Raw genomic sequence first — 21,314 nt, forward strand, 5'->3', positions numbered from 1 at the left:
GGTTTGACTTCCATTTTAAAAGGGGTAAAGCTGAGCAGAGGGAGTAGATGCAGACAGACAGTTTAGGGAAGGCTGGACTTGTCCCAGGACTTAAGATATTCCTGAACTAAATAAACCCCAGGTAAACAGAACATTCCTTACATGTGCAAGCATATCCTTTAATACGGAGAACTGCTGGGATTCCTGACTCCACTTAATCAGGAAATCAGAGTTCTAAAAATAACTTTTATTTCTTCCAAGAAAGAAGAAGTGGGTTGGCAAGTGAACATTTAGATTTGATAACCAACAGTAATAAAAAATATTCTGAAGTCTCTGGGGTTTTCAGGAGCCTAAAGGAAAACAGCTGAATGTTGAATCCCCATTAAAACTGCTACTTATTTTTTTTAAAATATGTACATCTACAAAAGTCTCAATAAAATGTGTAAGTTTGTTTCACACCATATTACTACTCCATATAAATGATGAACTATTCCATCAAATTCAATATTGCCAATTAAAAGTGCTCAGATTTGAGAAAAATGATGAATTTATATTAAGTTCACCAAGTAAGAGTTAAAACTGTGCATATACAGTAGCTGTGAATATGCTTTAGGATTTTTTTTAAGTCTGCTAAAATAAAATTGGGATGTTTATTACTTTTTCTACTGGCAGCAGCGAAAATCAGTAGACACTATACTTTTGTCTTTTTCAAATGAGCTGCATTAAAACTATACTTTCTCAAGACAATACTCAGTTTCAAAATCCTCAAAATGTATAGATATCAAAGAAAAATACAGATTTTTTTTTCATTAATGATGAGAAACAAGAGATCCAGTTTAATCAAGATCTGCCATTTATAAATTTTAAGCATGTAACTGAGTTAAAAGACTGAGAGATTAATTATAACAATTACAGGTAGAGAGTATCATTTGTGCAATTTCTAGGTTCAGTATGATAGTGTACATCCACAGAACCAACAGAAGTTCTCAGATCCAGTGTCAAATAATGGAATTGGACAAGCACTCTTTTTTTTTTTTTTAAAGATTATTTATTTGAGAGAGAGAGAGAAAGAGCAGGAGCAGGGGGAAGGGCAGAGGAAGAGGGAGAAGCAGACTCCCTGCTGGGCAGGGAGCCCGAAGAGGGGCCAAAGGCAGACACTTAACCCACTGGCACCCTGGACAAACTTTCATAACATCACTTTTATTTAATATGCACTACATACACATGATGCAGGTAAGGAAAGAATCCATGCATTAAAGACAAGACAGATTGGTACTATCCCCAAACATGCAGAGTCAATTAGGATGTTGCTCAAAGTTCTTTTATTTTTTTTTTTTAAAGATTTTATTTGAGACTGGGGGGGGAGCAGCAGAGGGAGAGAGAGAAGCAGGCTCTCCACTGAGCAGGGAGCCCGACGTGGGGCTTGATGTCATGTCAGGACCCTAGGATCATGACATGAGCTGAAGGCAGACACTTAACCGACTGAGCCACCCAGGTGCCCCTCAAAGTTCTTTATACTTAATGGTTTCCATTAAATAAGTGCAGAAGCAGAAATGTGTACACATCGCAAAGCATCTTCTTCATTTGGTTTCCTGTGCTTTCTTTGCATTCTGTTTTTCTTTTGCCTTTTCTACTAGTGGTATTAACTGCTGGTGTTCTACTAGTCTTTAATGATTCCATAATGAAAGGCAGATAATTATGCTTCCTTCTGATATTTTCAAATCTTTTTAGTTTCTGTATTTCTTCTTCAGTAAGCATCTGATTTTTGGTAACCTCTGACTGAATAGCATTTAATATATTATTACCCTGATCTGTATCCATGGGTTCCTCAGCAAGCTGTCTTTGTAATTCTGCTATCGTCTCTTCATATATCATTTTTCTATCAGATACAATGGCTGTTAAGTTAAATCGAATTTCACCTTCACTGTACTTTTGTACCCTTTTTTCTATGACTGGCCTCACTGTGCTGATCCAGTCATCTTGATGGTGTGCACTGAAACCAATCGGTCTAATTCATGCAATCTTCCATTTACAGGAACATAACTGACAGTGAAAAGCATCTTCTTCTTTTGCTGATGTCTTTGCACCAAATTCAAACATCTGCTGTCTGGCAAAACTGTTGTGTACGTGTCAGATCACATCTGACCTGCTGAGGGCCGAACCTTTCACAGCTGCATCAAAGCTCTGTGAAAATTCTTTAAACTCTGATAATGCCTCTCCTAAATGGACATCTTGATGGGTATAGTTCAATAACACACTTACTATGGCTTGAGTAGCACAATCATTATTAATTACCCGCGTGGCAAAAAATACCGCGTCAGGTCTGGAGTCCTGAACTACAGAACCTGCTGGTTCTTCTGGCTGCCACTTGAAAAGGAAAATTAACCCGTCAACTGGCTTTAACTTTCCAAAACTCCGTATTTCTTCTACTTGGGCTCCTTGGAAACCAAATTCTTCAATGAGTTCAGTGAAGACCCTGGGGTTGCTTTTCATGAGGCACACTCCCCGGGCCACACACAGCCCCAGCTGCTACCTCAGGCTCTGCCCACCTCCCACCCCCCCAACCAACTGCCACGGGCCGCTGGTCTCAGTGATCACAGCAAATCTGCCGCTGAGTTCATCAGCCCCTTTGTCATCCTGCCTACTCCCCCTGACAGCCTGCTTCAGGATTTCTTAAAGAAATAAAAGTAAACACCTAAAGAAGTTCAATTTGGGGACTACTAACATTTTTTGAAGCCTTATTTAACTTTAAGATATAAAACTGCTAAAAAAAAAAAATCTAGTACATAAAAATAAAGAATAAAGATTTCATTTATTTTAGCATATATTTGGTAGAAATACAGGAGATAGAAAAGTAGCATCATAGTCTTTACACCAAAGACAAAAATCTCACTAGGAAGATGACACAGAAAGGGAAGAACGGATTATGTGCTAGGCAAGCAGCCATTAAACAAATATATCCTGAGTATCCACCCAGTGTGTGCCAGACATCTAGGCCCTGGATATACTATATGGAATGAAAGAGACAAAACTCCTGCCTGCATGGAGCATACATTCCAATGTGGGAGATGGACAACAAAAAAGGTAAATAGGCCACTCAAGTGATGTGTGAGAAATAACCTGGATGAGCCAAACACTATCTCCACAAAGTGCCAAGGTCCAGAAGCAAAAGCACGGGACGCCTGGGTGGCTCTGTTGGTTGGGCAGCTGCCTTCGGCTCGGGAGTCTGCTTCTCCTGACCCTCCCCGCTCTTGTACTCTCTCTCTCTCTTAAATAAATGAATAAAATCTTAAAAAAAAAAAAAAAAAGCAGCAGCAGCAAAAGCACACGTGGCATTTCCTAGGGCAGAGTGAACCAGCATGGTTGGAACAGAATGTCCATAGGGGGCCAGATCACAAGGGATTCATAGTCTTCACTGTAAGAAAGGATCTGACTCTGACTTTGACTTTGAGAAGCAGGAGAGTCCCCGGGAGAATTCTTAAACAGAAGATTGATAAGATCTCCTATGTTTCCACAGGATCACCCAGAGTGCTGCATTTAAACAGAGGTGAGGACAGAAGTAGAGAGGGCATGGGAGGGGACAGTGGCTCAGACAAGGGTGACAGCAATAGGTATGAAAAGTAGATAGGGGATATATTTTGAAGGTAGACAGAAATGTTACAAATCATTAAAGTGCACAGAAGATACAGAATAAATGTTTAATGAATGAATGAATCTTGGACAGGAAGGAGACCTATGTGGACTAGAGTACTCAGGAAAGGCATCCAAGAATCATCACACTGCACTGGAACTCTGCATGGAGGTCTCTAATTTTCAGCATTGTTTATTTATCTTAATTCTTCCAATTCATTTTTTCTTGACTGATCCCTCTATGACTATTAAATCCATGTGAAAATAGAAGTCTAAGTCAAGTCAGTAACAGTGGGGATACAGAGTATGTTGAAAGATATTAAGGAGGCACAATCTAAAGGCTCTGGTGATTAAATATATGGAATGGAGAAGCAAAGAAAATATAATAGTGATTTCTTGTTTGGACAACTTCATAAATAGTGATGCCATTATCTGAGGGAACACAAAAGAAAAAGCATGTTTGAGGGGAAACAAATGGAAAAGGCTAAAAACTTTAGAGAAACAAAACTCAATTTGGGAGGAGCAAGTATTTTTAAAGTCTAAAGGTTTAGGGGTGCCTGAGTGCCTCAGTCTTTAAGCATCTGCCTTCACCTCAGGTCATGATCCCAGGGTCCTGGGATCGAGCCCCGCAACAGGGAGCCTGCTTCTCCCTCTCCCACTCCCTCTGCTTGTGTTCCCTCTTTCGCTGTGTCTCTCTCTGTCAAATAAATAAATAAAATCTTAAAAAAAAAAAAAAAAAGTCTAAAGGTTTAAAATCAAGTAGGTCAAGACTACTGCTTCTAAACTTGGATTGGCATATTAAAAGTTAATTACTGTTTGGAATGATGAGAAGATTCTGGAAATGGACAGTGGTAATGGTTGCACAATGCTGTAAAATGTACTTGATGCCAGTGAAGTGTAGACCCCAAATTAGTTAAAATGTTAAATCTTATGTTACATATATTTTACCACAGTGTTCACTCACTAGAGGTCAAGTTTTGTTTTGTTTTTTTTTAAAGATTTTATTTATTTATTTTGAGAGAGAGAATGAGAGAGAGAGAGCACATGAGCGGGGGGAGGGTCAGAGGGAGAAGCAGACTCCCTGCTGAGCAGGGAGCCCGATGCGGGACTCGATCCTGGGACTCCAGGATCATGACCTGAGCCGAAGGCAGTTGCTTAACCAACTGAGCCACCCAGGCGCCCAAGGTCAAGTTTTTTTTTAATGAGATATAATTCACATTCTATACAGTTCACCCATTTAAAACATGTAATTCAATGTTTTTAGTATATTTGTAGAATTATGCAACCATCATAAACATTAATTTTAGAATATTTTTATTGCCCCTCAAAAGAAAACAGCACACATCAGCAGTCAGTCATTCCCATTTCATCCGAATCTTCCAGCCTATATGTCAGGTGTAAGCAATACTTTTTTTTGTTTTTGAAGAATGTAATATAATTTATCCCAAAGTCACTTTTTTCTATGTAAACAAAAGACTTAAAGGGTAACTTCTGAAAAAAGTCCACACCTCTTCAAACCCTAAGTCTTTCTCCACCATTAGCTTGGTGGTAAATACACAGCTCTACTGTATAAAAATTCCTGGACAATTTTTCTGCAGTTTAGATGAAAATCATACAAATCAGTAAATACGAGCAATTTGCTTTTTCATTTCCATTTTGTTTTTGTTATTTTCTACCAATGTTTTATGTATTTCTAAGCTTGAAAAACTCCAAAGGAACCAAGAGGTCTATGAAAGATGAAGGACAGAAGTAAAAAAAAAAAAAAAATTAGGTTATGGAAAAATTCCTGGGACCTTTTAAGACATGCCTCTGCTCTGTACATCATTAATTTGCTCTTTTTATAAGTTTCTGTTTCTGTTCTTACACCTTTCATGTGTGGTCTCCTGTCTTCAAAACAAACTGCAAACTCTGAGGGCAAATATAGTTTTCTCTCCAGCACCTCCCCCCAAAACATACAAACATTCAAGTTGGTCTGAGAAAATGGAAACCCTTTTATGTGCTCAAACTAATTTGGATTCACAGCAGAATTTATATCCAATTACACTAAGGCAAATAATAATGAAATATCTCATATACAAAAAGCATTCTGACATCTGAAACTGGATGTCCAGGTTCAAATTCTGGCTCTAACACTTAGTAACTCTGTGACCTTGGGTAAGCAACTTAACCTCTCTGCTGCCTCATTTTATAAAAGTAGGAGAATTATGTCTAATACTTGTTCTGAGAATTTATTTACAAACTTAGAGCAGTGCTCAGTATATACTAAACACAATAACATGTTCACTATTATTACTTCCTTCCATTTGTGTATTTTTCCCTTAAAATTATGCCATTTATATCTTCCACAACATTACATTATCTGACCCTCCAGCTTAGCTTTCAAAGATGAAATAAAGGATCCTCTTGCTTTCCCTCACTGTTTCTAGTTCTCCACTTTTTAATCCCTTTTCATACTCTTAACACATAACACAGGACACAGCTGACATTACCAACATTTAAACACATAACAGATAACGGTTTACAATTTATACATACGCCTCATGTATTACATGCTCTACCATACTATCGACTTTCCAAAGCTAGTTTTAGCCAGTGTTCCCAAATCTCTGCCATCACATCACCCATTAATTGCCATCCAGATGAGGCTAATTTCCTATGCAACTGGAGTATTCAAGATGGCAAGCAGATGCCCTTATTTTCTGAAAACCACTCCTCACCATAACAGGGATGGAACCGTCTCTACCTGGGCTAAACAGATTCTCTCCCCTAATATGGAACAGGCATACAGAGTTGCTTGTGCTGGCATTTTAAAATCTGAAACCATCAGACAGCTATTTTAAAGTAAGACATCAAAGCAGTAAAAGCAGGTCTGAGAAAGACAGGAAATAATAACTCTACTGTCTTCCTAAATTTCACTCCTGAGCTGTAGCTTGGTTCTTTGGTGGCATGGACACTTCTGAAGTCAGACTGTCTGGGTTTATGTTCTGGCTCCATCCTCCACTAGCTGTAACGTTGTGGCTAGGTCACTTAACCTCTCTGAGCACAGTTTCCTCATCTGGAAAATGGAATTCATAATGAAATGATTTCACCTACTTTGTAAGGTTGTTTTAAGGATTAAGTGAAGTAATACAGGGGAAGTGCTTAATAAAATGCCTTGTACATAGTGTTTAAAAACTCATTATTTCAATTATTTTATGTTTATATATGTAAGAATTTATTATTTTTATTATTTTACCTGTAACATTATTTTAAGGTCTTATTCTTCTTTCTTCAAATCAGAAAAAAGCCAGCAATAGATGAGTATATATACTTTGTCTTCTAAGGATATACTAAAGATCTTGAGCAAAAAGAGAAAAAGCAAGCCAACTGACTCTTCTAACTCTAAAACCTAATCAGATGCCAAAAAGGACAGAATAAAAGTTAATAAAATAAAACACAGGAGGGGTTAGGAGGTATTAAGAAATACTAGGAAAATGTTTATTTTGAGAATTCAAAAAACTGAATGTTTTGCCTTAAGAAGTTTTTGAAGATTCTATGTCATTTTTCATGGCTGGCACACGGTAAGTAGTCAAAAAGTGATTGCTGAGGGCGCCTGGGTGGCTCAGTTGGTTAAGCGACTGCCTTCGGCTCAGGTCATGATCCTGGAGTCCCTGGATCGAGTCCCGCATCGGGCTCCCTGCTCGGCAGGGAGTCTGCTTCTCTCTCTGACCCTAACCCCTCTCATGTGCTCTCTCTCATTCTCTCTCTCTCAAATACATAAATAAAAATCTTTTTTAAAAAAAAAAAAAAAGTGATTGCTGAGTAATGAAACCTTATTGTGTCTTAAACTAAAAAAAAAAAAAAAAAAAGCCAAAACCAGATAGAGGAGGTAGAAGAAGTTCTCTCTGGATGTGTTAAAGATCAGATATCAATTAAAGGAATAATATGCCTTAAAAAGACTAAAAAAGATAAAAATGTAACAGACACAGCTCTTATCTGCTAATAAAATAAATTTAACAACATATTCTCAATTAACTATGCAGATGGGAGAAGAGTGAGGTACAACAACAATGGTGCTCACATAACCAAGAAAGTCTCCATTTGAATTTGAAATATATATTTTATTTCTTAATTTTTAAAGATTTTTATTTATTTATTTGAGAGAGAGAGAGAGCGTGAGCCATGAGGAGTGGAGAGGGGCAGAGGGAGAAGCAGACCCCCCTACTGAGCAGGGAGCCCAACGTGGAGCTCGATCCCAGGACCCTGAGATCATGACCTGAGCCAAAGGAAGACGCTTAACTGACTAAGCCACCCAGACGCCCCTGAAATATATTTTAGTATCTTTTAAAAGCAGACTTACCTTATTGCTAACATTTAATTTTGGCGTAAGTCTACATACGGCAGTTCCACCAAGAGGGGAAAAGACTAACACATATTTAGGGGAAATGATACACACGTTTAGTTGCAGAGGTGGATTAGGATGACAAATGTGCCATAATCTGTTTGTAAAACCAAAAATATATGAAACATGCAAAATCTAAGAATAAACAAAAATTAAGAAGGTCTGTTTGCAATCACTTTAAATATACAGAAGAACAAACAAGTTCAACCCAAAGCAGCACATTCAGCTATCAAAAGTAACTTTTCCCAAGCAATGCCTTATCATGGCCTCTTTTCATTTCAATTACTGTTTTGAGCTTAGAAGTGCAAAAATTCTAGGTATAGAGACTGTGTGATCTGGACATAACATAACCCCTTTCAGGAGGGATGAGGGATCTGAAAGCAAATGTGTTCCAGCATAATCCTATGGAGATGCACTTTCAGACTTTCAGGCTTCTCCTCCTGAATCTCCTGTAATTATGGCAGGTTTCTGGCAATTCACTGTTTCTTCTACTATCCTCACAATTACTGGTCAATACTCCCAGGCTGCAGTGACATCTGTGATGCTTTACACAGTATCAAAGGCCTTCACTAACTAATCCTATTTCTTGCTGATCATTACTAGCTTGAGTTCTCAACCACTGCCTTGAAGAAACCTCCAGAAGTCATGAAATGTGCATTTGAACACCTGGCGTAATTCACTCCTTACTTGTGTGATAGCTCTATCACTTGCACACATTTGCTGGCCATTACACATAGGTCCAAACTGTTTGCCAGAACACAAAACACACAACAGAAAAAGAAGACACCACCAATGCTCAAGTTAAGATAGAGAAAGAGCCTCTTGCCCAAGAGTTACCTGTGTTCTGCCGGGGCACAGAGTAATTCTCACTGGTCTAAAGTTGAGGAGGGCAACTGGCGAGACTCAACTCTCACCAACTCTTGAACTATGGGGAGGAATTAACAAGGAACAGTAACAGAATGTCTTATTTTAGGGGCGCCTGGGTGGCTCAGATGGTTAAGCATCTGCCTTCGGCTCAGGTCATGATCCCAGGGTCCTGGGATTGAGTCCCGCATCGGGCTCCCTGCTCAGCGGGGAGCCTGCTTCTCCCTCTGCCTCTCACTCTCTCTCTGACTCTCATGAATAAATAAAATATTAAAAAAAAAAAAAAGAATGGCTTATTTTGTTTCATTTTTTTAATACTTCAGAGAGAATTAACATTGTAATACATTAGCCTTATATGGGGTGCTACCAGATGAAGGTATGCACATGAAATGCTGGAACAATATGGAACACTTCACTTACCATAATGACAAGATTCTGACATTCAAGCCAACTTGGATATGATCACTTGTTTAGGCATTGTTAGTGCCCCCATTTACAGAGAATTCACAAGCTGACAGTCCTCTCACAATGTGATTTCCTTCTCTTTTGTTATTCTTTTTTTTTTTTTAAAGGTTTTATTTATTTATTTGACAGAGAGAGAGAGCGAGAGCAGGAACACAAGCAGGGGGAGTGGGAGAGGGAGAAGCAGGCTTCCCGCAGAGCAGGGAGCCCGATGTGGGACTCGATCCCAGGACCCTGGGATCATGACCTGAGCCGAAGGCAGATGCTTAACAACTGAGCCACCCAGGTGCCCCTCTTCTGTTATTCTTAAGCACTATTAAACACAGAGGGTAGGGGAGGTATCCTAGCAGGACTCATCTGTTTTTTGTTCTGCCAAAATTATGGAGTACAGTCTAACAACCCTAGAACAAAACTGTCTCCAGTAACTGCTAAAAAGGCAATAAGTATTCTCATTTTCTTCCCTTCCATAACTACTGAACTCTTCTAATCAAGTGGTGTTATTTATATGCTATTGCTAAAAAGGAATAACAGTACTAAATCTGTAGACTATATGCCAAACAACTGACATGGGTTATCCAAGGACATACGATCATAGGGACTATACTTTCTGTGACATATGTATAATATCTGGGTTTTGAAAATAAGCATGTATTAGTTTTATAAACAAAATAAAGAATGAATAGATGAATACATTTAAATTGGTATTAAAAATCCTGCATTTTGGATCCTTAAGATTGATCCCTGAGCTGCATATATTCATTCATGTTATTGATAATCTACTTTCTAGCAAATTGCCCAGGGTATAAACATCATTAACGGGACCAACTAAAAATCAACTAACAAATAGAAACTAAAATATAAAGTTAACTAACTTAATATTATAAAAACTGTTTACATTTGAAGAAAACCAGAGTTTAGAACCCAAAGCTGAGTCTTCACTGCCAAGCACAATATGGAGATGGGAAAAAATTGACAGGCCTAGAACAGAGTTTATTCACTTATTTACATCTACTGAACCTGGAAAACTTTGCAGGCAATTTTTAATATTCAAAAAAGTGGGCTAATCCACTGAGAATGCAGTGATGGCTAGTTTTATGTGTCAACTTGCCTGAGCCACAGTGACCAGATATTTGGTCAAACATAATTTGGGTGTGCTTTGTGAGGACATTTGGGATGAGATTAACATTTGAATTGGTGGACTGAGTAAAACTGAGTAAAGATTGTCCTCTGGGGGGACCTGGGTGGCGCAGTTAGTTAAGTGTCTGACTCTTGGGGTTTCGACTCAGGTTATGATCTAGGGTTGTGAGATTTGAGCCCTGTGTCGGGCTCTGCGCTCAGTGGAGTGTCTGCTTAAGACCCTCTCTCCCTCTGCCCCCCTCCCCGGCTCTCTCTAAAATAAATAAATAAATCTTAAAAAAAAAAAAAAAAAAAAAAGGATTGTCTTTCCTAATGTGGGTGGGCTTCATCCAATCGTTTGAAGGTCTCAAAAGAACAAACGGGCCCTCCCAAATAGGGAGGAATTCCTCCTGCCTGTCATGCTGGCACATCAGGTTTTTTTCTGCCTTCAGACTTGAACTGAAGCATCAGCTCTTCCTGGGTCCCGAGACTAATGGCATTTGGACTAGAATTATATCAGCTCTTTTGGGTCTCCAGCTTGCCAAATGCAGATCTTGAGACTTTTTTTTTTTTTTTAAAGATTTTATTTATTTATTTGACAGAGAGAGACACAGCGAGGGAGGGAACACAAGCAAGGGGAGTGGGAGAGGGAGAAGGAGGCTTCCCGCGGAGCAGGGAGCCCGATGCGGGGCTCGATCCCAGGACCCTGAGATCATGACCTAAGCCGAAGGCAGACGCTTAACGACTGAGCCACCCAGGCACCCCTGGATCTTGAGACTTGTAAGCCTCCATAACTATGTGAGCCAATTTCCTATAATATCTCTGTTTTCCACTCTCCTTTTTCCTCTCTATAAAAACACCAAATAGGAAAAGTCCAGCAAATGCTTTATGATGATGATTGCAACTCTGATGCCTCAGAAAGCTTAGGATCCTGTCCAAGAAATAGCCATCTATTCTTCTGACCAAGTTATCCCAAGCCCAATGGGACTCAGATGATACTTAATGGAACATTTTCTTGAACAATGGCCACACTTTTACTTAGACATTAAAAATAATCTCTAACTGCTGTTAAAACCAGTCATCTTTAACTATCTTCTTTCTACTTCTCTCCCCAAACGGTCACCATCCCCACCATTAATGTTTGAAGAATAAGCACAGAATTAGAAAGAGTACTAACCCATACAATTATTGTACTTCATTTAGACAGTTTTGGTTATAAAAAAGAGATAAGAATGCCCTCCCCATACCAAACACAGAAGCTGCTAGGTACTTCCTTTACTCTTCATCAATGGCAAAAAATAGCACTCTAGGTCTCCACGGAAGACCCCACCCTGCCATTGATGGGGTGTTGTTTAGGAATCACTGAATGGTACACATTACTCAAATCACATATAGCAGCAAGTATCTTAGACTGAAAATCTTGTAGCCATACTCTCGGTACATTCCTCCAAGAACAGGGTATGTTAAAGAATTAAAAACTGAGTAAGTGCAGTAAAGGTAAAGATGCACTAATGGAGAAAAGAAAACCAAAATGGAGAAAAGAAAAATTTTGATAACTTTTGCTTATCTTATGAATCTTATGAGTACATAAGTACCAAAGTTGATTTCCATGCCAACAGAAATATATTGATAATTAACAAGGTTAAACCACAAAGGAACTTCCACTCCATATTATTATTTTTATTTTTTCACATTTAGATGATACCTTAGTGTAGAGGATGGCAGAACAGGGATGAATCCTTAACTAAGTCATCCAAGTTTCTTTCCTAAAGAAGCAGCAGTCTCTCCTTCACTCATGTTTCTTAATTATCAACGGTCACCTTCTATGGACAGGTCTAAAGTGGGTGGAGAAGGCGGCAGACAACACTTTCCACTCATCACAGCACTTTCTAGAGCAATAAATTGTACATTTGTCACAAGTACCCAATCAGGATGTACTGGGAAGAGTAGGATCTCATAGCTTACTGGAAAGGAGAGAGAGGGACAAAAAAATGCCTAAAGACACAAATCAGCCGCCATTAAAGGTCTTCCTTTGTTCTTTAACTTCTACATGAACAGCTGCAGAATTTCAACCTGTAGATTGAAATTAAGATCACTATACCCAAAAATACCTTCAAGTACTGAATAAGACTAGAGAAGGAAGGAAGGGTGGGAGAGAGAGGAGAGCATGGGATGTAAAGAAAAAAACATTAGCAAAGCTATTCCAATTCCCCACACTGTGTTGGAATTTGAATTTATGAGTTCAGGTTTTTCACATGATTTCAGAGAAAGAAGGATAAAGTATCTTATCCAGAAATGTTAACCTAAAACAAAAGAAGTATTAGCTAGAAGGCAGGGCAGACTGATTTGAATAACATGTTCCCCTTAAGTACCAACTAAATTGCACTAGAAAATCTTGGTTTTAAGGTCCTTAAGAGACCCAAGGAATAGGAAAATAAACGTACCTCCAACCCACTCTTTACAAGCTACTTTCGGGCTCCAGTGAACAGTCTTGTAAAAGGGATATTTATAAGGGACTTCTAGAAAGCAAGAGTTCAATAACTGTTTAACACTAAAGCAAAATGAGAAGGAGCTACGTTCACCATCTCCTAGAAGCAGCCCTATTTTGCCAGACTGGCAACAAATAAAGTGCTCAGCTCAGGCAATTGTCAAGCCGATGAACATCAAAGCAGACAGCCTGCCTCTCCCTCCCCTAGGGACACTGTTCCAAAGCTCACTTTGGTGTTTTGTCTCCCTACAAGAATTCGGCCAAGGATCTGACTCTACTCTCCCATATTACTACTGCTATTTCTCTCATCTGCAACCAGAGCAGCTTTTGCTAAGTGACTCTCTCAAGCACCGTTTATCACCCTCTCCATAGTGACAGCTTAATCCTTTAATTAGTTTCAATGCCAAAAACTAGGATTTCCTGAGGACTGCCACAGGATGTGCACCAAGCAGCAGGGGCCAAGGCTTAAAGTTGTTCAAGAGTTTCAAAGAATGGTTGCTAACGCACAGCCAGGAACAGAGAGCCCTAAACAAAAGGAAGAAAGGAGGCCAAGTGCCTTCGAAAAATTAAGAAACTGAGTTTTATTTCTTAAATATTTTATTTGAAAGCGAGAGAGAGAGTGCATGATCGGGGGGAGGGGCAGAGGGAGAGAGAAGCAGACTCCCAGGACCCTGGGATCATGACCTAAGCAGATGCTTAACCCACTGAGCCACCCAGGCACCCCAAGGAACTGAGTTTTAGAGGGTGCCAGCTCACTGTCAGGACAGAAAGTCTTCATTTGTCCAAAGACCATTCTACTGTCCTTTGGGGCTGGAACACATAACAAGCTACTTTTAGTCCAAACTCCAGGGATGAGGAAATCTGTGTACCTCGCTCAAGCACCCACCACCTTCACATGAGGGAGGAGGGTCAGCAAATAAGGCAATTGCTGGTAAAGGCAAGGCTTGGAATTAACCTAGGAGTTGCAGAGGTGGAAGACAAGGACATAATAAGTTTCACAAACTAATCGGTATTGAACTTTTTAAAGTTTATAGTGGGCAAGGCCATCTGTAGGTTATGCACTAAAAAATTTGATTCTGAATTAATAGGCCATTAAAAAAAAAGTGAAACAAAAATAAATGCAACCAGACTTAAAGAGCCAACCATGGGTCTCTGAATTCTTAGTTCTCTTTCTCCCCTCTTAGTTGGTTTCTGAGTTCTCCACCCATGCCTCTGACTCATTCAGCAAGGATCATCAGCTCTCTAGAAGAAAGCATAAAGGGATCTAGATTTCCAAAAACGATGAAAACTGGCAACTCAGCTTTACCACCAAGCTCCTGTTCCACAAGCCAACATGTCCCTTATTTTTCTTTCAAAAGAAAGAGACCATATGTCTGGCTTTCCAATTTCCTTTCCTTCCCAAGTTACTACCTCTCAGTAGAGCAGCTCTTGGTTCTCTTTGGTGTAAACAAGCCCAAACAAAGAAACAAACAAATAGCCCTTAAGTCCCTTAAAAATTAGTTTGCATTTTAAACTGAGGTTTTCTTCAAAATGCACATTCTATGACCTGGTCCACCAAGACTCGGTGGTCTGGTAGAGTGGACTAGAATCCTCATTTCTAACAAGCTCTACAACAGTGGTGCTCAACCCTGGCTACACATTAAGATCTGGGGTGCTTTTAAGTAACACCCTGCAGGGGCCTCACCCCCCAGAAACTCAAACGGTCTGCAAGGGGCCCTGACATCAGCAATATGACTAATTTTGAAGCTTTCCTCTGTGAAAGCAAGGTTAGGGACCACCACACGAACAGTTCCTCTGATGCAACACCCCATGGACAAAGTGTGAGAACAGAGGCTCACAAGAGTACACCTGAATGAGGTCTTTCTAAACCTCGCTCCACCACCAAAGCAGATGGCAGGCAGAGTAAAATATTTAGATAATTAGAAAAACCATAAGTGACTTTTTTTTTTTTTAATCAATTCCTCTTCAGAAAGCTCTTCAGAAGGGTATCTGGTTCTTAATTGAGAACAGAGTCCATCTATCTTCTCACTTGTTTATACATATTAAGTGTTCTTGTAGCAGTAAATCGCAAAGTTGATGAAAAACTAGGGTCAAGTCTCCTAGACAAGGTCCTCCGAAATAATTCTGGGGAAAAAAACACTTCTAATCACGTTAAGGTTTAGAAAGTTATTCTTCTTCAAACAAAACAGAGCCTGGATTATAAGGTTCACAAATTACAAGTCATAAGAAGAATAGGTTGAAGTAATAATGGTCATAAGTCTCAGCTAAACAGTAACTGAATAAATCCAATTGTGGGGGAAAAATCTTTAAAATAAATTTGATTATGAAATAAAACTAAGGTAACTCACCCACTTCAATCCTAAAAAACAAACAACTCTGACTCACAGTACTTTAATTAAGAATTAGTTTCCTTATATCATCTTACTAAATCTCCAAAATGAGGGACATCTAGTCAGGGCTCCTTTCCTGTCCTAGGGGAACAACCTCAAACTCCTTATTTATGTTTTGTATTAAGAACAATATTCTACTAAATGAACAAGTCTACATTTGTTCAAAGATTAGCTCCCAGGGCTGTGGCCTGTGGGCATCTTACTTAATAGCTAGCTTCAAACAAACTCTGAAACAAGACACAAAAGAAGAGACCACTCTTGTGGTGAGAAACTTTTATTAGCATTTGGATTTGGAAGAAAGAAAGAAACTGAAGTGGAAAAAGAAACACACCCGAGCAACAGAAAGCTCTTGAGTATTCTGAACAAATTTCTGAAGCAGAGAGGGAGGCTAAGAGGGTTACTGATCCACAGAGAGAAACAGATAGGTATATGCCCCCAAAGGGCTTTCATTTGTATGGCTGATTACTCAGAACTATATTTAGCTGTGTTTTGGAAAATTAGCAGACCAGAAATCAGAAAATTAGAAAGAGGTTAAAAGGTCTGTTTTAATAAAATGTTAAATATCCTTACTGCAACTTTAGAACAGGATGGAGTTCAAGAAAGCCACGTTCTTTCTATTCAGAGACAAGATACTGAGAAAACTGGTACCATTTGTGGGCGCAAATTTCTCCACCAATAAAGTGGTCGTATTGTTTGCTGACTTTAGAAAGCTAAAGCCATTGGTTTAAAAGCCCTTTGGGCTAGATAATAACGGAAGCTAACTTACAAAAGGAAAATCCTTCTTTTCCTTTGATAGCTGGTAATTTACTAGAGTGATAAGCTTCTATAGAAAAAGTCTGCTTAGAAAGATTGATAAGGAATGTAAGACTAATAAGATCTGAGTTGGCTTCAAATAATTAACTGGTTTTAAGGAAGTTTAAGATTTTGGTGGGGGGGGCGGGGTGGTGGTGGTAAGGAAGGAGCTTTTCGGAGAGGAGACAGGAGGAGGAACTGGAGAAAAGGGGAAGCTGAACAAAGGAAGAATTTGCCTGTGTCTCTGAGACCAGCCATTCTCTGGAATCCTATCCTTACCACTAGACTGGATATTTTTTCAAAGGCAGAGATCATGTATTGTTCAACCCTGCACTGCTCAACTGCAAACCCACCACAGGATACAGAGTAGATGCTTGATAAATGTTTTATAAATGTGGAATCCAATATTTTTTTTAACGGCATCCTAGGCAGTTATAAAGAAAGGAGGTAATCTAGTCTGACTCTCAAGTGTCAGATACATTGCTAAGCTGTAAGTAAGAAGAAAACTGTTTATGAGAACTTGATTTTTATTTACATGAATTTCTAATAGTGAAATAAACAAATTAGGTAAAAGCAGATAAATAATAATAAAGAAGAAAGTGGAACCAAAACAGTCCGGGGCTCAGAAAGCACGGGACTTGGAGGGGGATGTCCAGGCTCAGCCAGTCCACCAAACATAACAAGTGGATGTAAAAGCCATCAGCCTCCTGCAGAGAAGCAGGAAATTCTCCCTATGCCCGCTCCCCCACCAAGATTGTTTTCTTTAACAGTTCTGCCTCCTTAGCATGGGACTCCTGGAATGCTTTTTTTTTTTTAAAGTTTCTCAGTTCTAAATCAATTTTTGACAGTCCCTGGGATTCTCAAGATGATCATTTAACACCTCATTAACAAGTCTATTATAGGAATTAATTCAAATGAGCCAAAACTAATTTTAATTAAACCTCAATCTGCCCAAGGTATTCCTTTTTTCTCCTACACCAATAGCCGCCTAAATAGGCCCAGTTCTTTCAAAATTAAGAAGTACAAAAAGTGCAGTTTTCTGGAAAATTACCTGTCATTTTTAAAAAAGATTTTATGTATTTATTTGAGAGAGAGAGCCCGTGTGCACTGGAGCAGGAAGGAGGGGCAGAGGGAGGGAGAAGCAGACTCCCTGCTGAGCAGGGAGCCTGAGGACACAGGGCTCCTCCATCCCAGGACCCTGGGATCAAGACCTGAGCCAAAGGCAGACGCTTAACCAACTGAGCCACCCAGGAGCCCCACTTGTCATCATTTTTAAATTCACCTAGTAAAATGTACCTATTTATTTTGTTCCATGATTTGGCCATTTGGTTTAACATTCATCTACTCAAGCAACATTCATCTACTCAAGCAACCATTTTCTAATAGTTATGGATCATGTGTGCATCCATTCATTCATTCATTCATTCAGCAAATTTATCAAAAGGCTACTGGATGTCAGACACTAAGCTGGGTGCTGTGCATGTTATTAATTACATCTCTGGCCAGAAATAAAATACAGCCAAGCACAGCTCTGGAAAATGGAAAAGCACAATTTTAGTTTCTTTGCTCAGACATGTTTTGCCTTGACTCATAAATAGATCTTACAGCTAAGTTTCCATTACTGGATGGATGTGCGTGTGTGTGTGTGTGAAGTACAAGCTAGAATTTCAAATGTCTAATGGAATTTGTCAGAATTTCCTTGGTGTCAGTTTTCTACTCACCAGCCTGTCCTCACTCCTATGTCCACCAAGCAGGCTGGCAGCACACCTCCCACCCACCAGTCCCTCACTTCGGTTCTGAGGTAAGATGCCTTCCAATGTCTACTCACCAACCTAGTGGCATGTCCCTCTCTTCTTTGGGAAAAGGATAACGACTGGAGGGAGAATGCAGGAAAGGTGTGAGGAAGAAAAAGGAGTGCTTACAAAGTAGGGTAGGGGATGGATCTCAACTTCCCTTGCATGCTGTAGCTTTCCTGAAGGCTCTACATTCTGATCACCGCAGAGCAACCCATCTTCTCACCAAAAAAATGAGAACATTGCTTAACAGTCAATCATGTAATATTTGTGTGTATGTTTAAGCCTTACTTTCAATCATATTTTAAGCAAGATTTATTTCCAAAGAAGTTATTCATGTAGTGTGGAATCTGATAACAAAAAAAGTCTAACTCATAAAAGTAACACATTCATATGGTAAAATAAAATTCTAGCACTACAGAATATTAAATACAAAGTACAGAAGTCCCCCCTCCCCGCCTTGGCCAGCCACCTCCATTCCCATCGCAGGAAGCAGCGCCAGGTTCTCCTTCCCGCATTTCTGACAGCTAACACTACAGTGCTGAATCCACTTACCCCTCTGCTTCTCCTTCCAGAAACCCTACGTGGTAGTGTGGTGAGACAGCTGTGCTCCTGCTACTTTCCATGTTTCTTTGACTAATCACCACCAAGTTTTGTCATATTACCATTTTTAATTCTAGTGGCCAGTCACCTTCATAAACCTAAAGACGATTCCTTAACGTAAAAACGTGCTGATTTATAAACAAGATAGTATCTATTAAACTCTCCACCAAGTACATAACAGAAACTGATACACTTCCATGTCCCTCACCTTCCTTTATCCCCCTTCTACACCTCCTGTCTGCTACTGTTTACATTGTCAAGGTTTTTGTTCTTTATATCTGGTTTATAATCACTGCTCAAGTTTCCATGCTTTACCTGTAACTGACCCTACGAACTAGAAACTAACTGAAAGCAATAATATTATGATTATTTTACCCCACTTGTATTAAACAAAAGAAAATCTTCCAAGTGTCAAAGCTAAGTTATTTTTCCTTTTTTTTTTTTGAAGATTTTATTTATTTATTTGACAGAGAGAGACACAGCGAGAGAAGGAACACAAGCAGGGGGAGTGGGAGAGGGAGAAGCAGGCTTCCCGCGGAGCAGGGAGCCCCATGTGGGGGCTCGATCCCAGGACCCTGGGATCATGACCTGAGCCGAAGGCAGATGCCTAATGACTGAGCCACCCAGGTGCCCCTGATTTCTTTTTTTAACCCCTAACAATTCAAGTCACATTTTAGTTTTGATTTCATCTTAAATGAGGATGAGTTGTTCACCCATTTCATGGCTCATCGTATTATCATTACAAAACAACTATTTCAGATCCACTAATTCTGGCTTGGAAGGGAAAAAAGAGAAAAATCATACTAAGCCCAGAACTGGAGAGAGAACAGTAGCCCCTGTGAAAACATACAGTGCCATAAATCCTACATTCTGACACAGGTCATATCTTTGCTTAGAATAGAATAGATATTAGTGGACAACCTTAAAATCCAACTGGAGTATTTAATGATAAGCAAATATTTATATTTTAATTCAAGACTAATCTGTTTTATAGTTACCTATAAATCCTATTTATAAGAAACTAAGTTTAGCTTCTCTATCCTAATCTGATTTATAATGTTCCTCCAATGATTCTTAGGCTCCATTTCTTTTTTACTGATGAGATACACCTGCCAGTTAGAATGGAACAAATGCTTCCCGGGCTTGGAAAGTGAGCTTACAAATGGTTGCTGCTGGTTACAAGAGGACCTGGCTAGGGAGAGCAAAGGCCAAACCACCTGTATCATCAAAGTATGAAGATTTATCCCACTAAGAGAAAATCAGTAACAGCATCAAAGATACATTTATATTTTTTAAACTAAATTATTAATCTTAAATCTAACATATATTTTTTTTTCCCAAGTCCTATTATTCTAAGAACATTGATCAGTATACATGAGGCTTCCATTCAAGAATGATCCTGTAGAAGTGAATGAGGGATCTTATCCTCTTAGGTGTATAAATTTCTTAAGTCCTCAGCATTTAAGAACACAAAGAATATAATAAGGGACTAAATCATAGGTCATTAACTCTTACAATGCCTCTCTTCAAGGTACCAAAGTATTACTCATTTAACCATCTACCAAGCATTTACTGCATGCCTACTATGTGCCAAACACAGTTTTAAACAGAAGCAATAAAGTGAACACGACGGCCAAATCTCCATGTTTTCAAGGAGTTTATAATCCACTTTGGGAAGATAGATAACAATTTTGTGAATAATCAAGTCAAACAAACAATTACTGACTCTAAGTTCCTGAACAGGCACTATTTAAGATGCAAAGGAGGAGCAAGACAAGGGTCCTAACAGGGGAGCTGACACCGACATGCAAAAACCACAGGTTAGTGAGGCTTTCACACATTATACTGTGATATCCCTAAGCTACTGGTTGATGATCTGTGTCACCTGGCCAACAAGCTTTCGGAGTTACTGCCCAATAATACTGCCTATTAAACTGAAAGTTCATTTTTGGGAAAGTCTCCCTCTTTCTAGAACAGTATTATTCTAATACTTTATTCCATTTCATCTTTGTATTACCAAACACGTTTGCTAAAGGTACAAAATAAAGTGTGGATACTAATAAGATAACACAGGATCGGGGTGCCCAGGTGGCGCAGTCGGTTAACTGTCCAACTCTTTTTTTTTTTAGCATCCAACTCTTGATTTCATCTCAGGTCATGATCTCAGGCTCCTGAGATAGAGCCCCGAGTTGGGCTCAGTGCTCAGCATGGAGTCTGCTTGGATTCTCTCTCCTTCCCCCCACCCCCCGCCACCCCCCACGTGTGCTCTCTCTTTTCCAAAAATAAGTAAATAAATTTTAAAGAAAAAATTTAACACGGGACTCAATCTTCAAGACAAAACCAAAAATTATTAGACATACTGAATGCGGCAATAATAAACCTTATATGCTCGTTGGAATTGTGCTGTAGCTACACAATCAGTTATGAAGAAAAGGATCAAAATCAAGTAACAAAATACTTGAAACAGTCAAAATTATAACGAAAAGGTAAGGCTTAGAGATTTCATTATATGTTCGGTATTTTAGGACTGGACACAAACTGTAACATGTAGCAGTTAAGTCTACTGATTGACTTGCATACACACTTTAAACAAAACATTGTGTTCAAACATTAAACACTGGCTCTGTGAGACAAGATTATAAATTTGTGATATTATAAAGTTGTGAAATAGGGCTTTTGGGAGAAAAAGGGTATTAGCACAAAAGACACAGCCTTTCAGCTCCCCCCATTTCCAATCCACAGCACTATGGAAATTCAATGAGAGACAGAAATATTGTTGCAGCTCAGATGTAAACCTGACTCCTTCCAGGCAAATT

General features: G+C 39.2%; 1 protein-coding gene and 1 pseudogene across 1 annotated transcript in view; both read right to left on the bottom strand.

Annotated features, from left to right (window-relative positions):
• Positions 1–21,314, bottom strand: part of SPTLC2 (serine palmitoyltransferase long chain base subunit 2) — a 106,856-nt gene that overhangs the window by 28,481 nt on the left and 57,061 nt on the right. The window lies entirely within an intron of this gene.
• On the bottom strand, positions 629–9,296 carry LOC144382819 (ubiquitin carboxyl-terminal hydrolase isozyme L5 pseudogene; annotated as a pseudogene).

The sequence above is a fragment of the Halichoerus grypus genome, chromosome 8 (assembly GCF_964656455.1).
Source record: "Halichoerus grypus chromosome 8, mHalGry1.hap1.1, whole genome shotgun sequence".
NCBI classification, from domain to species: domain Eukaryota; kingdom Metazoa; phylum Chordata; class Mammalia; order Carnivora; family Phocidae; genus Halichoerus; species Halichoerus grypus.